This window comes from Camelina sativa, chromosome 17 (assembly GCF_000633955.1).
Source record: "Camelina sativa cultivar DH55 chromosome 17, Cs, whole genome shotgun sequence".
Classification (NCBI taxonomy): domain Eukaryota; kingdom Viridiplantae; phylum Streptophyta; class Magnoliopsida; order Brassicales; family Brassicaceae; genus Camelina; species Camelina sativa.
This window is the reverse complement of record NC_025701.1, coordinates 22137432-22146971: the sequence shown is the minus strand read 5'-3', so window position 1 is coordinate 22146971 and position 9540 is coordinate 22137432. Positions and strand designations below refer to the sequence as shown.

Below are 9540 nucleotides of genomic sequence, written 5' to 3'. Positions count from 1 at the left end.
AGCTTAGCTGAAGATTCAGGTTCACTATTTGCCTCTTCATTCGAGCCTCTCTCTTAAACATCTCATTATTTACCGTCGTCACAGGCTGTAGATTTTCTTTTTGATGTTTACAGATTATTCTAATTCGTTTGTTGTGACACCGGAGAAAGAAAGAATGTTGAAATGATAGATGGATAGGCTCGGTAGGTTCCTTCGAAAATCCCGGATATGTTGCAACTTTGTGTGATGGATTACCAACTTTGCTACGAGAGTTCTAGTCGTTCTAATGAGACAAATTGACTCTGCGTTGTTCATCTCTTCCTTTCAATAAAAATATTTAAGATTTTTAGGCAAAGTGACTTATACATGAGATAGAATTTGAAAATAAATAAAAGCAAGTGTGAAGTGTATAGTTATTTTAAATTATACAAGATTTTTAAAATATAGATATGTACGATATGATCAATTACACATCATTTTATAAATACTATATATTATCACCGAATTTTCAAATTAATTAAAGTATATAATTTATGAATTGGCCCTTGAGTAGTTGTATTCATTAAGATAACAAATTCCATTAAATTAGAAACACGAAAAATAAAAATAAAAACCTAATTAGAAAAGGATTGTAAAAGGGTGAATCTAATTCCAAAAAGGAACAACATATTATGTATAAACCAGAAAAAAAAATTAGAACTTCGATTCATCTAGAGAAAAGCAAATAGAGTAAACTAAATCCAAATAAGACAAGGATTATGATTAGGGATAGTGAAACTATATAAATAGAGCACATACGTGACTTCTGTTTTCACCAACACATTCATCCGTACTCGGTACTTCTCTCTCTCATTCAGCGTGCTGAGTTTAGAGTTATCTAATCATCTTTTCTTCTTCTTCTTCTTATTCTATCCATACGACCCGAATCATGGTCACCAATAAGATCTTTGGCTTCGTGCTCGTGATCATGTTTCTCTTTAGTTGCTCCTCGGCTAAAACATATAAAGTCGGTGGTAACTTTGGATTGACTGTGACGGACGACTCTTGGGCTGACCCACTACAACAAATATGTACATTGTTAGCACGAGAGAAACGCTATAATATGTAATTCATATCTCTTTTACAAACACTATATTAGGCCACTGTTATTGTATGTACCTCACATATGATAGCGCAGAATTCGTATGCTATGATATAGTATTATACCATAGCAGTACAGAAATACTATGTTATCCTGCTTTTCAAATTTTTAAAAATAATGTTATAAGTCATTTTACACGCTATGTTAGGAGTTTTTACCGTAATTATATCATAGCAATAATCGAATGCTATAATATATTTTATTGGATCACAAAATTCATGCTGTTTTATTTATTATTATAATTTTTTTTTCAAAATTTATTTAAATATATTTATATTTTTACATTTCATAAAATAATCAACATACATAACATAAATTACATTAACCAAAATAAGTCTTACATAACAAAGTGTCACCAAGTCTTAAACAAAATAAACTAACATTAAAAATAATAGAAACATTATTTGACATGTACATATAACCCATCCAAGCCTTTCTTACTTGTAGCAAAGGCTCTCTTTTACCTGCTCACTCAGCGTTTCTTGAAACAGTCCAATGAACAGCTACTAGTTCACTTTGAATACATGAAAAAGACATGTTAGTTATCCTCTTCATATGTATCTGCTCATATGCCATTAACCCTATAATCACATAGCAATCACATATAGATAGTATGTTTGGGATTTTGGAAACAAGATTGTACCCATAGATTATTTTCTTACTTTCAATTCGATTAGTATGTTTGGGATTTTGGAACAAAGCCCTCTTGCCTTGCTGCACTAAATTCCATCTCAATACTGCTACTGTCTTCTTTTGTTCAAACCTAGTAAAGCATGAAAGTAACATTTAAATACTAACATGTATGGTTACTCTATCGAGCTCCTTAATTAGATGAACCCTATTTTGTCACTGTCGTCATAAACTAGAGCAATTAACAAACAAATAAGAATCAAAGGAACACAAGTATTTGCTAGAGATGGTATAGAGAGCATAAATCAGTAGAGCAGCAGGAAGCACCACTTTAAGATAAGAAACACAAGGAAACTGACCATTCCACTCATCTTAGAAGTAGTAATCTGTTCACCACATTGTTGCTTTGCTTGAGCTAGTAAGTAAGTATACAACTCCCTGAAACATGAATAAATAAAACATGAATCTTAGTCCTTGTTCTTTAAAAAATCTCCCTGGATCATATGAATACAATCAACAGAAATACACAACAGTTATTGAAAAATAAAGATTCAACCCTTTATAATACCAAAACATTAAAAGCCAAGTGAATAGACCTTGTAAGCACCAGCATAAAACTCATTTTCGAGCATGTCCTACAAGTGTTCATTGAGAACATAGACAAACTTGACCGCGATAGCCACTTGCACTTCTTACAACAATTTACCTTCATTCCTGCAAACATCGGAGGTTAAATATGAATCAAAGGTTCTTTACTTTTGCAATCTCCATAACATTTGCTCATTTATGTGTAAAGACGAATAACTAACCAGTCCTTGACAATTTTTCTTCTTCCTCATGATCCAGCTCAGTAAAGAATGCTTGCAAGATAAAGGCCACAATCTGAAACATACACCCATAATTAGTCAAAGAATGGCATGTAATCATCTACTCTTATGTTAACTTGACAATATACATAACATTATAAAAAGGAAGAACACATAAATAAGGTTGCATTAATCATAGAAGACATGTGAGTTAGAAGTGAAGAGTGTACCTTATCAACTTAATAATTTTCAGCCTTAGCCTGACCATTTCGACTTCGTCGTAGGGTTCAGTCTTTCTTCTACGTGTCTCTCATCCTTGCTATAAAATTGGACAAAACTAGAATGGATACGTCTTAAAGTCATGGCTGTTCTAAGCTTAGGAGCTGCAAGCAAAGTAAACACAGCTTCAGTCTTGTTTTTTCTTCCACACCACGAACAAGAAAAGGGTAATAAACATATATATCAATAACGCTGCTACCTTAATGAGTCTGGCTCCAAATTCTCTCCACTTGTTCCTCTAACTCAGTTACTCTCTTCTAGACTATCACCAAAAGTGAACTCTCGCTTTGCCTGTGAGAACGCATAGTACAATTCATTCAGTAGCTAGCTAGGAGCTATAATCCATCTACAACAGGAATAAGAGCCAGAAACCCCAAAACCCAGAAATGAATCGAGTGATAAAAAAGGGTTTACTACCAGAGACGAAGAGATTGGTGTCACAATTTGTCACCACTCCTTATTGTTCTCAAAGAGATAGAAACGAAGCTTAAAGCTTTCACCTTTCACACACCATTAAAGCGACCTAGAAGGCAACAATCTAAGACAAAGACTTAACCAGAGCGAAAATCACCAACATGTTAAGAGACCCACGAATCTGAATCCACCAAAAATTAAAATAAAAGCTTATTCAGAACCAGGAGCCTTGTTCTTATCGGGATGAACTTTTAACGAGAGTTTCCGATACGATTTCCTCAAATCTTCAACTGAACATGTGTTTCCTAATCCAAGAATCTCATAGTAATCCTTCTTCGATTTTATCTCCCTCACAATCGCTCGTTGTTCTTCCGTGAAAGACGATGACGATCCTGGGAACGATGAAGAAGAAGATCCATGTTGACGAAGAGAAGGTCGATCCGACGGCGGTTTTGATGACTCGTTGGCGGCAGATCCAGGCGAATCCTCCTCCTCCGCCACCGCCGCTGGTTCATCTGATTGCTTATTTAGATCCAAAAGCTACAAAATTGTAAATCAAATCTAGGGTTTAGTGTAATGATCTCGGACCGCTGGTGTTGGTTTTCTGAACTGGAAAATTTTTAAAGAGGAAGAAGAACCTGAAGATGAAGATGGCGAAGAGGTACTGGATGAGGAGAAAAAGGATAAAAAAACAAAGGAGAGAAATTAGGTTTTAATTGATAATAAGTGAACTTTTTTTTTCTAAGTGTTTTAGCGGTATAAAGTGAATTATTTTTGCTAAGTATTGGGGACAAAGCGATTTTAGATTTCCACTTAGAGATTTTTTATCTTAGCGTTTAATAAGTGCTATAGAATAATAACCAAATTTACAAACCATCTTTAATACCAGTTGAGAAAAATGAGCTATTATCTTGTGCTATGAATGTAGACTTTTGTTGTAGTGACCATAAGCAATTCCACGTGAGAGATTCCCTCGTCTTCGAATACGATCAGAACGTCAATGACCTCGCTCAAGTTTCCAGCGCTTTAGAGTATGATTCATGCGATTCGTCTTCTCCTAAAGTTGTTACAACACCGGACACGATGTGGTAACCTTCAAGGAACCAGGACATTAATTATTACTTCATCACCTCAAGTCATATTCAACGCGTTTCGGGACTTAAACTCGACGTTCTTGTCGTCCATGACCAATCACGTCGGATTCCTCAACCACCACCACCGAGCAAGACACATGAACCGTCACGTCCCATTCCTCCACCACCACCGAGCAAAAACCATGGCCCGTCACGTCATCAGATTCCTCCACCCCCACCACCACAGAGCAAGAACCATGAACCGCCACGTTCTATTTCTCCGCCACCACCACCGCCTAGAAAGATAGGAAGGATCTACAAGGTCGGTGATTCCAAAGGATGGAGCGTCTACAACAGTTACTACTATTACAGGTGGAGTAAAGATAAACAGTTTCGTGTTGGAGATACTCTATTTTTCGAATACAACAAGGACCTCAATGACGTTAGAGAAATCCGCGATGATCTTGAGTTCAGATCCTGTGAACAAAATTCTACCGTAGCTGTGTACAAGACGGGACACGAACTCGTTAAGCTCACTAAGCCAGGAGTGCATTATTTTGTAAGCTTAAAGACAGGTCTTTGTCAGGCTGGGATTAAGCTTCGAGTCACGGTGCAACCATCAACGGAAAACGTTACTTTGCCGGATGTTCCCAAGAAGCTCTCACCTATTAACCGCTGCAATAGGTGGAGGTGGTGGTTATGTATTTTCAGACCTCATCACTAAGCATTCAGATCAACTAACTAATTAACAATGGAGATTTTTAGTTTAATGGTTTTTTTTTTTTTGGGTGTTATATAGTAAGAGCAAGTGCAATGGCGTATACACGGGCCGTCCCCCGTTATTTTTGGATTTAAATTTAAATCAAAAAGGCCCATAATCGAAGGAACGCTTCTTATTTTAGGACGTTTTTCGTCCGTCGACTTCGCCACGTGTTCAACTGTGATTGGTTGTACATTATCTCTAGGTTTTCCGAAAAACATTTCTTTGGACAAAAATTTCTTTCATTTTTTTATTTTCTCTCGACGGCGACGAGAGAGGCGATAGACATCCTCGTCGAATTCACGAAGCGATTCCGTTTCTTCTCACCAGAATTTCTTACCGAAGCCGATCTGCTGTTTCTCCCGAGGCCGGTCCGATCTTATCAACGTCTCGAAGCTTTCCTGGCGGTCCGATTTTCACTTATCTCCCGACGCGATCTTCTCTTCTCTCCCGAACCGATCTTCTCTTCTCTCCCGAAGCGATCTTCTCTTTTCTCCCGACGCTAATTAAGGTATGTCTTCTTATCTCTGATTATCGAATTAGGGTATTCCAATTAGGGTTTTCGAATTAGGGATTTCGAATTAGGGTTTTCGAATTAGGGTTTTCTAATTAGGGATTTCGAATTAGGGATTTCGAATTAGGGATTTCGAATTAGGGATTTCGAATTAGGGATTTCGAATTAGGGATTTCGAATTAGGGTTTTCGAATTAGGGTTTTCGAATTAGGGTTTTCGAATTAGGGGTTTCGAATTAGGGGTATCTATTGGTGTCTAGTTTCAATTGTTCTGTTTTTTCATGTGTAAAGATCGATTTATCTATTTATAAAGATCGATTTGTGCTTGTCTAAAGGTCAATTCGTTTCTTGATAACATGAGTATAATTAATGTTTTATTTTCTGTGTCGTTTGCTGTTGATAGTATACGAAATCGTATATTTGCAAAAATTGGTTTTAACATTGATTTGGTTAAAACATTGGTTTTTAAATTGACAAACTCTATTTTGTTTTGTTTTTTTGTCTTAATTGATAAAGAATTTTAGGATAAAGGACATTTGGTAGTTGTAATATTTTAGGTAAAACATTAATGTGTACTTCTAATAAATTGTGATTGTTGTGTAGTTGATTGTCTTTAATTTTGGTTTGGTATGTTCATAGTTTGTTGTTTTATTTGGTAGTTGTATCAAGTACTTGTCTTAAATTTTGATTAGACATTGGTTGTTAGGTCTTTATGTTTAGTTACTTATTGCAAGTTAACTTTTAAGCTATTAAACCCCAACCATCTTCTTCCTATTTCCATCAGAAATCTATTTCACTTAGTAACCCCTTCTCACTTTTACTCGCTTAACTTCTCTTCTATACTCGCTTAACTTCTCTTCTATACTTGCTTAACTTCTCATTCCTTCTCTTCTCTACTCGCTTCTTCATATGGATTCAACGAATCCCTTCTTTCAGTCTTCTTCTTACTTAAACTTGCTTAACAGTCAAGAAGAAGGTGGTTTAAATGATAACTTTCATTGGGAAAGTTATCCACCTTCTGGACAGAGCTCCCAACCTTCTCCTCGCAGCTCCCAACCTTCATCTCAAAGCTCCCAACCTTCTGAGGCGCCAACTCTTTCGCAAGAAACACCATTGGAGCGCAAGGAGAGAAAGACATGGACACCTGCTGATGATGAAGTCTTGATCTCCGCATGGCTCAACACTTCCAAAGATCCCATCGTTGCAAATCAACAAAAGGGAGGAAGCTTCTGGCAAAGGATTCAAAAATACTATGCTGACACTCCTCATGCTAGAAATGGTGGTGAACAGATGTTGACGACACATTGCAAGCAGCGTTGGCACAAGATAAATGACCAAACTAACAAGTTCTGTGCGGCATTCGCAGCTGCGGAGAGACTGAACAGCTCTGGTCATTCTGAAAATGATATCTTAAAGCATGCGCATGATATCTACTTCGATGCCCATAAGAAGAGATTTAACCTTGAACATGCTTGGTTTCGGTTAAGGTTTGAGCAGAAATGGCTCACACTAAACACCATTAACACGCCCCCATCCCAGCCTGCAACAAAGAGGAAACAAGCTGCCGAAGGTTCACAATCATCAAGCTGCAATGTTGAGGAGTATGAGAAAAGGCCAGAAGGGATTAAGGCTGCGAAGGCGAAGAGGAACAATGCTCAGTCCACAAACGTGAAGACTCTTGCTGAGTATAAGAGCATGTGGGATGTCAAGAAAGAGGAATTGGCTGAAAAGGAGAAACTGCAGAAGCTGGCCATCCTAGATACTCTCTTAGCCAAAAAAGAACCTTTAAATGCTAGTGAAGAAGTTATTATGAAGAAGATAGTGTCCCAGTATTTCTGATATTAGAGCATGTGTTTGTTGTTTGTTTTCTATGGTCATTCTAGTTACTCGGCTTATGTATTTCTTGTTTGTTTGATTTGTATTTCATGTTTTAGTATTTCGTGTTGGATTTGTATTTCATGTTTTAGTATTTTCTGTTTGATTTGTATTTGCTGTTTGAAACTAAATCAATATAAGTATATTTCAATTGCTAGTAACTCGCCTATTTTAACTAAATCAGTAACTTAATCAGATTGTTAGTTCTTTAAAACAATTGTTGTACTAAATCTAATGTGCTTCTTCTTGTCTATGTTCAGGTTAAGTAAGAAATGGGACACGACTATAGCTACTCTCAGCCTGACTCATCCGATCTGGCTGATAAGCACTCAGAGGACACTGCGGAGAGAGAGCTAGATGCTTTGATTCGTATGGATGAAGCAGAGTCGAGGGTATACCCCCCTCAGCCTGAGGTGGAGCATGGATTCCCGAAGGAATGCTACTGTGGTGCGCAGCCTATTCTGTCGAACTGCTACAATAGAAGGTATGTGATATTAATGTAGTTTTGCTATTCTATCAGTCAATTTAGTTTCGCTATATATGCTAACTCTTTTACATATTGTAGGTTCTTTGCATGTCCAAATGTCGATGATGGAGAGATGCATATTCACAAGTGGTGGGATGTGGCTGTAGTGGAGGAGTTGAGGGACAATGATAGAAGATATGAAGTGATGGTTGAGAAGGTAGATTACTTAACTTTGTTCAATGAATATGAATCAGAGATCAATGAGAAGATGGTTATGTTAGAGAATGTAGTTAACGAGATACGTAATGAAAATAGGTTTAGATATATAACTGATTTGCTGGTTGTTTGTGTCATGGTTATTTTCGCATGTATTTTGTTCATGTCTACTTATTAAATGAGACTTTGTAATAACTCACGGGTACTTGTTGTTTTCCTATGTATATTGTTTTGTTTTCCTATCTGACGGGTACTTGTTGTTTTTTTAGCTATGTACTTTGTTTTGTTTTGCTATCCCACGGGAAACTTGTTGTTTTGTTTTGTTCAGACTCACGGGATACAAAATAATGCAACTCCAATTTACATCTATCACGGACACTAGTCTTTTCTCGCTATATATGATAACTCGTAACTCTCACCAAACAAGACCAAATCAACAAAACATTCTCAAGAACCACCTTCTTCTATACAAAACATTCTCAACAAAACATTCTCAAGCAAAATACTCATACCAAACACGATCAAACCAACAACATATTGGCAGTTATTTCTTCCTCTATATTCCTTTCTCTTCCTTTCTCTTTAATATAATTTACATCTTTCTTTCTTTTCCTTTCTCTTCAAATGGGATCATCTTCAAATCATTATCACTATCAAGCCGATGATAATCATTATCACTACCAAGCAGATGACAGTGATAATTTTGAGGGCTATTTAGAAAACATTTATGATGTTTCGCACATTATTCCGGAACCAAACCAGCCACACGATAGGATTTATATCGAGCGAAACCGGGAAGAAGGCCACAATAATCTTTGGAATGATTATTTTAGTGACACTCCAACATATCCAGAATATTTATTCCGGCGACGGTTTCGCATGCACAAGCCATTGTTCATGCGAATTGTGCAACGTCTCTCTACCGAAATCGAATATTTCCGCCAAACCCAAGATGCAACTGGACGGGCTGGTCTTTCACCTATACAAAAATGTACTGCAGCAATTCGTCAATTGGCATATGGTACTTCTTCTGACAGTATTGACGAGTATGTACGAATTGGTGCTTCGACAGCTCGGAAATGTTTGCACGAGTTTACCGCCGGCATCATCCAAGTGTTTGGAGATGAATATCTAAGACGTCCTACACAGGAGGATCTACATAGACTACTCTATCAGAATGAACAGCGTGGATTTCCCGGGATGATTGGTAGCATTGATTGTATGCATTGGGGGTGGAAGAATTGTCCCACGGCTTGGAAAGGCATGTATTCACGATCAACCGGAAAACCTACAATTGTGTTGGAAGCGGTAGCTTCGTATGACCTATGGATATGGCATGCCTTTTTTGGAGCTCCAGGTACTATGAACGATCTTAATATTCTTGATCG

General features: G+C 37.2%; 1 long non-coding RNA gene and 1 pseudogene across 2 annotated transcripts; one reads left to right on the top strand and one right to left on the bottom strand.

The window, feature by feature from the left end:
• LOC104759717 lies at positions 685–5046 on the top strand (annotated as a pseudogene).
• LOC104757846 lies at positions 1446–4008 on the bottom strand. 2 transcript variants are annotated; one of them, XR_762538.1, is made up of 9 exons: positions 3888–4008; positions 3253–3789; positions 3035–3126; positions 2787–2939; positions 2560–2632; positions 2347–2464; positions 2110–2188; positions 1783–1883; positions 1446–1701 (listed from the first exon to the last, which is right to left on the bottom strand). It is a non-coding gene; the product is annotated as an uncharacterized LOC104757846 (long non-coding RNA). The 2 variants fall into 2 exon arrangements; XR_762539.1 differs by having other exon boundaries at positions 1446–1634.